The sequence below is a fragment of the Anguilla rostrata genome, chromosome 3, assembly GCF_018555375.3.
Source record: "Anguilla rostrata isolate EN2019 chromosome 3, ASM1855537v3, whole genome shotgun sequence".
NCBI lineage: Eukaryota > Metazoa > Chordata > Actinopteri > Anguilliformes > Anguillidae > Anguilla > Anguilla rostrata.
In genome coordinates, this window is record NC_057935.1 from 27,391,814 (window position 1) to 27,401,367 (window position 9,554).

Here is a 9,554-nt window from a genome sequence, read left to right on the forward strand (position 1 = left end):
AACCATGTGGCTCAGCCTTGAATTCAACACACCCTGAATGAGAACACCCTCCCCCCCCTCTGTCCCACTGCATCTTCCTACCCATGATCCTCCTGTGCACTGCCTGCTTCTCAGGAAAGCCTCTACATTATTGAAGGAGCAGATTATGAATTATGTCTGGAAGTCGCTGTGCTTACCAACGGTTTCCCAGCCACGGAGACGCGCAGCCCCCCCGCCACATCCCCCCTGTCACGGAGAGGCTCCCCGCTCGCATGGCAACCAGGCACGCACTCGGCATTTCTTAAACATGCGCAGGATGGAGGGAGCGCCTGAGAAATTGCTCAAAGAAAACCTGTGGTGCCACTCCTGGACATACAGTATGGGCACATCTTAGCATACAGTGTGACCATTAAACATTCATTCATTCACTTTACTGTGTAATGTTCTGTAATCTGAAATACACATTTGATCAAAAAGCAAAACATTTACACACAGGCCAGCCTATATTTAGGAGTTCTTAATTGTTTTTTTTAGATGTTTTCTGAAAGCTTATATATGTCTGTCCTCCACTGACACACACACACACCTTTGGAGCACAGTTCTGACCTGCTTGGCTGTATAGCCTAGAGAGCCAGTGCATTAGACAGGGTGCTGCATAGCCGGGTTCTCAAAACCATTCACAGTCTGGGACGCCCCAGCTGCTCTGAGCCCCACCCTAACAAGGCACTAAGAGCAGAGCACCTCCAGCCCACAGTCTGGGACAGAGACCGTCACCGCTGACACATTAAAAGAATCGCGCTTCATTGGCATTAAAGATCATCGTCCTAATCTGCAGTATAATAGCCAAACGAATGGCTGAACATTAGTACTGCAGCCAAAAGACCTGGAAAATGTATTAACATTTTAAATGTTATGGCCTCTATAAATTTTACTCATTTTTTGTCCTTGGTATGACTACGCAATCACTCACTCACCCATTAGGCCACGCTTGTTCTTTTGCATTTGCACCTCAGTTAGGACATGCGCCTGCTCCTGAAAACCCCTTTAACTGCCCGAGTAGCGACTTGGGGCGTTGCCATAATCTGAGCCATCTCGCATGGTGAAAAAAAATTACAACAGTCACAATGTCAGGTTCCAGAGCTGGTGTGCAAATGATGCATGGAGTTATGCGGACTCTAGAGTAGTGACGACAGTGCTGAGTCAGTGTGGAACAAGAAATCACAACCCTCCCCCCCACTCCCACTCTGCTGTGCTTCATTAAGAAAATGGATTTCACTTTAGAAATTTTTTTTTTTTTTTTTTAATTTGGCATCTGCAATCCTACCCATATTTGGAATGTCCAATTTGTGAACTACGCCCAAGTGTGCTCGTATACGCCTCCTGCAGCCAGCTTGGAAGGGCGAGGAGAACTCACAGTTCTCCTCCGAAGCATGTGGTGTCAGCCAGCTGCTTCTTTTTCACACCACAGCCACAAGTTGCACACACACAGAGCAGGGGTGGAGGAGACCCAATCATACAGGCATGCAGAGAACAAGCCATGGGCACCCGCACTGCCAACAGGGGTCGCTCGAGCAATGAACACTGCTATCCCTGCCCACTGAATCACTCCTATATGTCCATTACATTAATTTGGCAGACGCTTTTATCCAAAGCGACATACAAAAAGTGCACTTCATGGTCATAAACAACTACTAAACACAGGTTCAGTAAGATACAATACTTATTAAGTACAGCTATTTCTAGCCAAGAACACAGTTTAGTTCACACAGTGAACACTATTCTGACCTAACCTCTGCAAAGCCAACTAGGCAGAAGAATAAGCTACAGTATTAGGACAAATACAAATTACCAAAAAGTGCTGGGATGGGGCAACATGTAGGCTAACATGTGTCCAAGCTTCATGCCCCTTGGGGGCGACATGAAGCCAATTGGGCGCCGGCCCAGTGGTACAGCCGGCCACATTCGGCGTGGCCGTGGGTCGGATTCGATCCAAGTCTGTGGTGCTCACTCGCTAGCCAGCAGCCCCAATGGTTTTTATTTAAACACACTGAATAAACACCATTTGGTGTGACACCACCAGGCAATGCAAACCACACCTCTTTGGGTGTGAACTCAATTTCAGGGGGCTTGCAGGGAGTGCTGCAGTTTGAATGGTGTCGGTGCCCCGGAACTCCAACCCCCATCTCTCCCTGCACTGCACCGGTCTGAAATTGCACCCTTCCATACCAGCTCGGCTTCTTCGCCTCCAAACCCCCCCCCCCCCCCTCCCCTGCTCCCTGATCCTGTCCTTGTATCCTAACACAACTGATTCAGCATCCCAGACTTCAGGCTCAGCCCCACCCCAATGACTGTCATTGTATCACTTCCATTACTGGCACTAACAGCCTTCTGCCCGTGCAACGCTCCAACGCACGACTCCGATCCGGCCATCTTTGCCCTGGCACCTGCACCCTTGAGAATGCAGTTACGCCCGTACTGCAGGGGGGAAAACATTTTTAAACGGCTGGGCCCGTCCGAGGTGTACGGCACGGAGTGGGACGAAGGGAACAAGTAGAATTCATTAGCCCAATCGCCCTCTTCTTTTGTCTCTTTTTCAGGCCAAAATCACACTGTGGGTGTTTTTAAATAATTCAGTGGCAGGCCAGGCACAAGAACAATCTCCATCTGTTCTCTGGCCATTCCCAGTAAAAAAAAAAAAAATTAAGTTATGGATTTCCGTAAGGTGAATTTGTACCGTTTCGAGTGGTCATTCTGAAAGGGACTTTATACTGCAAAGACCCCCCAGTCCCGCCCGGCTCAGGTCAGACAGTACAGGGAAGACATATGCAATGTAGGAATACACAGGGAGGGGAAGCACTAGAAGCAATGGATGTACACACAGACAGACGTGTGTACATAAATGAGCGCTACAATATTTGGGACAAAGACATTTTGTTTTTCATGATTTGGCCCCGTACTCCACAATTCTAGATTTTTAATCAAACAAATCACATGTGGTTAAATTGCACATACTCAGCTTTTATTTAGGAGGATTTGTATACTCTTTGGTTTCACAGAGTAGAAATTACAGCACTTCTTGTACATAGCCTTTAAGCGCACACAAAAAGGTAAATTCAGTTATGAGACGTGCTTATCCAGAGGGAAGTACAGCACTCAGGATTTCTATGCGGAATCTAGCATGCACATAGACCAGTTTTCACACAGACCACATTTTAAGTGCATGTTATTATATAACATACACTTCCTGTTTGGTGGCAGAACAGACGTCTCATCAAGCTCAAGGGTGACACTGAATACAGTAATGCAGCTTTCAAATCACATCAATGTCAAGTCATTACATGTGAGTCTAAATGGTGACATGGTGGAAGTTAATAACGCTAAAATGATCACAGATATATTTTACACAGCATATGCTAAAATAATTCAGCTTGACGCAAATATTCGACGACACATTCTGTGACAGAATAGGAGAGAGAAGTTGTTCTTTTTTGCTCTTGCAGTGTTCATTTAATGAATGTGATGGCCTTCTAAGTAGTAAAAAATCTGCCTAAACATTGTAACTAATTAAATCTTTCCTGACATTACCAACCGAAGAGCTGAATTATGCAATCCGACTGTATTAAGTGGCTCTGTGACCCTGTTGTAGACTAGCTCACATATGTGACAGCAGGAAATAAAGCCTATTTTCCCCAATCAGAACTCAAGCACAAATAAATACCATGTCAAGCAAATCCCAGACCAGCATTTGAATCAGTTGTGAACATCCATCACATGTCAAAATAAATAACACAGACACACACACAAATAATGCAGGCTGAATGCAATTGTTATTACATTGTTTCCCCAACAAACAAGCATCTTGATGACAAGCAGAAAGTTGTTTGAGGGTTTCGTTAATTTGAACGGACACTGCGGGCGTTGATCACTCAGACACATTGGTCATGCGGTCTTGCTGAATGTTACCAAAATCAATATTGCAAAATGGAGATCAGCAAGCCAACCTGATCAGACCCCGGGTGTTACAGTCCTGGCTTTTGGAAGTTAACTAGGGGCAAGTCACTGTAATGTCAGAAATAGTCACTGCTAATTTTAAGCCCAAAATTTCACAGTATTGAGCTTGTGTGAGTTTCTCCGTTTCAAAACGGCAGTGTCAGAAGCCTGGAGGGCCACAGTACCTGCCGGTATTTCAGTACGTTTTAGCATTACAGCGCTTAATTTAAGCAATTCAGACTAAAATCTACTAAGCTTGACCTGTTCAAGAAACTCGCATTCTCAGCTGGCACAGAATTCCAACAGCCCTTGGATGGATTACATTCTTGCGAGGTTTTGGTCCAGTGGGGCCCGTTTAGGGCAATCCCATTGCGGGCGATAAAAAGTCTATAACTATCTAAGGTAAATAGAGAAAACAAACAGACAAACAGGCCTAAAGGCTGGCCATTCATTTTCCGGTGGCGGACTTTGTCCGTGTTGCATCGTCAGCGCTGTTCTTCAGGAGTAGAACCGGCAAACCATTCCGAGCAGCATCTCAGAAATGCGATTTTATCCTCCGTGAAAGATGCCCCTGTCAGAACGACTCGGTGGCCGGTGTGTATTCCGCCGCTGTGTCCTCCCCCATTCCACCCACCCCCCTCCCCCCCAGCTGCGTATGTCTTAACTGACAGCTTGTCCCGCTACAGTCCGCCCCTGTCCGGCTGAACGGGGGGTTTATGCAGTCTGTAAACCAGGGACACTGAGCCCATCATCTTGCAAAAATTTGCCAATTCATGACTTTTTAAAAAGACTGATTACATTGCTTATTACAGCACGAGAACAACTGGAAACAACCTCCAAACTTTTAATTCCGTATTATGGGGATGACTCAATTGTCACGACGGAACAGTGCATTACCCCAGAAACTATTCTGTATCAGACATGACCTCAGGTAAGACTGCATAATTTGCCATGTCCATAGCCTTCGGCCTGGGCGCAAGGAACCCTGGGAAATCTGCACGGGCATTCCCTGCTGCCAGGAGGGGCGTCCGTAGCTCTAGAGAATGCCAGAACGCCTTCGCAGGCTGTGGGCGGCTCAGGACACATTCCATTAAAGTTTAAATGGCAGATCTCAAGGTGACGTGCTGTCACCTAGGCCACTCCCCCTCAGCCACAGCTGAGACACGTCTTCTCAGTCGCTGGCCATGTCTTATGTGCGACCCGAAAAACGCTTCGCAGATCGCCCTCCTGGCTCTGAAACGCTGCCAGAGAAACATGCAGTCCTACAGCAGCAGATAATGGTGTTTAATGTGCTACCGTGCGCAACAAATGCACAGAGAGCTACAGAAGACCATATCTCCATTTGTCTCTTAACAACAGGATGAGTAATGGACTGAGTCAGTGAAAATCACTTCTTTTTTTTTCCAAGAGCATAACATCTCGACATCCTCATGCAGAAAATAATTTGTACAAGCGTAGCCCACAGTGGTTTGAATCTGCTCCACAAAAACACCCTGAGAGAAACCTTCCATCGTAAAACCAAATAGAGCCCCGATCATAATAATTTGAGAGCCTAGACTTTTTGGAATGGTCCATATGTTAAAATGACAGCAAACGTGCTGAAAGACCGTGGTAATAACACACATTTGTAAAAGATGATTTTCCAGAAATTTGTTAAGCAGGAAAAAACCTTAGAATAACACGAACGTGTCACAACATACACTGGAATAGCTTGCTTTGCCCCATTCAGGCAGCACTGCTCTGAAGAATGAAAGGGAAGGTTAAAAACAACCAAAGCAACAGAACATAGGCTAGATGTTAAAGACCGATTCTGCATTTCAACTTGTTTTCGTTAGGCTAGATCATTCTGTAATTCTAGTTACATGGTGGCGGAGTTTGTTAGACTGATTCGATATACTGGGCTTTCTATTCTTTCTTTTTCGTGTCAATAACAATAAACCTAAAAACAACAGCTTGCTTTACCACCGTGCAGCTGCAGGTAAATGTCTTCTATCAGAGACTCAAGAACAGAAAAAAAGAAAAAGGCAAAATGCCTAAAAACAGCACAATTTCGAATCATCTCCCTCTGAGACACGTACACTGAAAAACACCCACACACGCAGTGGAAAAAAACACATTCAAAACTGAAATCCGTTCTTGCAGGAATTAATGTGCTCTGGACGTTTGTTATAGATGGAGAAGCTCGGCCTGGACTTTAAGGTAGATCGTGATTATTTGGCAATTCTTCATGGCTTCAGCGTTAAAACCATCTTTTAAAAAAATTTCCCGTTCACCTAAATACTTCCAGCTAATTGCTGGATTGTCACAATAAAGTCTTAAATAAGGATCGCACAGCTCAGGTTTGACTTAAGTGCCTGCTTATACCAGATTCTGGCACACAGGACAGAGGCCTGTCATGAAAGTTTGCCAGTCACCGGAACATCTTAAGCCTAATGTACTGTATGCCTACTTTTTCAGTGGTCCAGGTGATCACAAGCAGCTAAGGACCAACCACACTGCAATTAGAGCCCTACGTATACCCCTGATTGTTTTATAATGTTCAACAAAATGCGTATTGCTAATTTTTACACTTTTTTGCTGGATTTAACCTGTCTTTGCAAATTCATGAATCCAAATTAGGATTCTGTCTTCTAGGCAGTCAAACAAAACTGTAACTAGTATTCCACAGAATTAATCTTGCAAATTTTTCCAATCGTGTTTCAATTATGCAACATGTATGTTGAGAACAGGCATCAGAATGATTCATAAACACAAACTGTCTATTTATTTCACTGACCTAAATAAACACAAATAGAACCTTGAATTCCAGGACAGCTATGTACAGGCCAAATCTTTTCATAGATTCACCAAAATACCTGATTGACAAAAGGTAAATTACGATGCCAGATGTCCAGGAGTAGCAAGTCCACACGGCCTCAATATTCAGCAGGCATTAGTTTCAAAAAGGTCAGTCACTCACAATCAACTTACAGTAGGCTAACCAGAAGCATAGTTAAATGGAACCAAATTATCTGTTCCTCAATATTCCTCTGATTTCAGAAGAGCATACATTAACATGTCTCTAGTTTACTCATTGGATATTGGAGCAAAATTCCATTAACAAATGCAAAACGTATTCCATGATACATGACAGACTATGCAATTTAAAGATTAAAAATTATGTTCTGTATTCAACAATGCCTGTACATTAGCAAGTTACAGAAGCTAAACACAAAGAAATTCAGGTAAGCAGTGCTGAAATACAACATCACCTATTTTAAGAAATGTTCAACCAGAGCAAAGTCTCTGAGACTGGCCAAATCATATAGGCTAATTTAATGAATCAAATAAACTTGTCATCTTTCACTTGACAATAAAAACAAACACATTTATTTAAATAAAGACGACACTTTAGATTAGGATGCAATAGACAAATCATCAAATGTCATCCAAAAACAATGCCATGATTTAAGACCAGGCTTTATCATCAAGACGGTCCTGCACTGAAGTGCAACTGGGGTTTGGGCAGCGTTACAGTGGCATGCGTGTTAAGTGGCAGTTTTTCAGACTCAGGCTGTTTTTTTATGTCATCATGTATGAATTGCGAAAGCAGCCTTCGTGCGACATAGATTATGACATAAGGCCTATTTGTGTCATCTTAAACTTCCATTATTACCGCTAAAATTCTACCATGTGTTTCGACGTAGCTGTAAACTTAATTGCAAATAAATACGAAATTGAGGCTGGGATTTAATTGCGTCTCACGGAAGTTACACTTACAATTGTGGTGTAAACCGTAAGTATATTTCGTACGTATAAAAAACCGAAGCCAAAACTTTCAGTTACAACTCGGCCTGAGTGGTTGGTCTATTCACCACCAGACTTAAACTATATGGTTTAAGGTCTATGCGACGGTATTCTACGGACAAAAAATCCCTTTTGAGGTATAGCTTGGCTCCTGTATATTGTCACTCGTGTTTCACACGAGGCTAATTACCTACTAAATGACTAGCAGTTCGATATAGGTGCATCGATGCACGATAAGGGTTTGCATGTTGTACACCAGGGGTCCCGAATCTTATCTGAAAGGGTCGGTGTGTGTGCAGGTTTTTTGTTTCAGCCCAGCACTAAGACACCTGAGTCAACTAATTACCTAATCACGGTTTTCAATCAAAACATTGGTAAGTAGAATCAGGTGTCTCAGAGCTGGGTTAAATCAAAAACCTGCAACCACACCAGCCCTTCTCGGATAAGACTAGGTTGAGACCCTTTAGGTCACGTTTTCCAAAGCTGCGTTTTATATGTTGCAAGCTATACAGTCATACAGACCCTGTTGCTACTAGTGACAAATCCACCCACAGTTTCCCTTCCTCCCCTCTATCACTTAAACCGTACAGTAGTCCAATTCAAATATGATGTACCGTACATCGTATCTGAAGATAATTAATTCATGAACACAGCTTGCATGACACTGTATTTGTTAAATTACTCATGTAATTTGCGACTGCGATGCATTCATTCGTAGTCTGGAAGAAAAAAAACGGGAAAATTCGATAGAATTCTCAGAATAAAAACAGACACTGTAACCACTCGCGATGCGTAGTCATAGCTAATTAAATACGAGAATGTACAAAGTTTCACTATTTCTACCATATTGCGAGACCTAATTAATTACCTTTTCGATGACGCTAATAATTCTCACGTCTGTCTGTGTAGGCTCCGTGTGCCAGTGTGTAGGCTGTAAGTATAGCTATATGTTCCATTTTGTAAAATGCTGGTCTGCACTGAAGCACCTTCAACCGCATCATGGAATACTGTGGCCAGAAAGCTAGCTAATCAGCGAGATTCATACTGGTAGCTACATGAAACGGTACCCGTTTCATCACACAAACTCACGTTACATTTACCTTTTTCACATACGTTTTCCAATTCTGTATTGATCTCAGATGATCAGCGAGGTATTAATACATGGCTACCAAGAAAACCACGATCGTGCGGAGCGCAGTGAAAAATTGTCAGTCACATAACAGTAACGTTAGCTTGCTTCCTACACTACAGCGGAAAGGATGTCAATTGATTAGCTAGCAAGCTAGCTAACGACATGGTCGAAGAATACGAAAAAATGTTGGTAGCAAGCATGCTTTGTCAAAACGTCTCCAACATTTCATAAAGAACAACTATTACCAGCTATTCAAAGAACAGTCAAGTTAGGATACTTACTCAAATCTTGGTAATTAATGGACTGGATCCACTCTCATCATCCAGTGCCGATGTTTTCATTGCAGCAGCAACAGTAACCAAACCCTTTAGTTGACAACCTACCGCGGCTACCAGCAACAGCTGCAGCTTTTTGAGTGGCGTACCTGTACCCAATCAAAATAGATTAAAAATTATAATTATTTATACGCCACTCTTCTTTGAAACCAATCATATAAGAGAAAGCCAAGTAGGTTCTAAAAAGGCGGGGTTTAATTTGTGTTCGGTTGAATCCATCGATAGATTATCCGAAGTTGTGACATCCCACATTTCATACACTTGAAAATGACCCTAATTCTGAGAAAATCTTTAAACGCTAAAATTGGTCTCAGAATTAATTAAAATAAGAC

General features: G+C 43.1%; 1 protein-coding gene across 8 annotated transcripts in view; it reads right to left on the reverse strand.

Moving 5' to 3' along the window:
• cdkl5 (cyclin dependent kinase like 5) overlaps positions 1-9,296 on the reverse strand; it is a 103,577-nt gene extending 94,281 nt beyond the window's left edge. For all 8 annotated transcript variants that reach the window (XR_010328954.1, XM_064327080.1, XM_064327075.1 and 5 more), the window contains exon 1: positions 9,169-9,296. The gene's annotated coding sequence lies outside the window, so the exon portion shown is untranslated. The remainder of the gene's footprint in view (positions 1-9,168) is intronic.
• Positions 9,297-9,554: the final 258 nt, after the last annotated feature.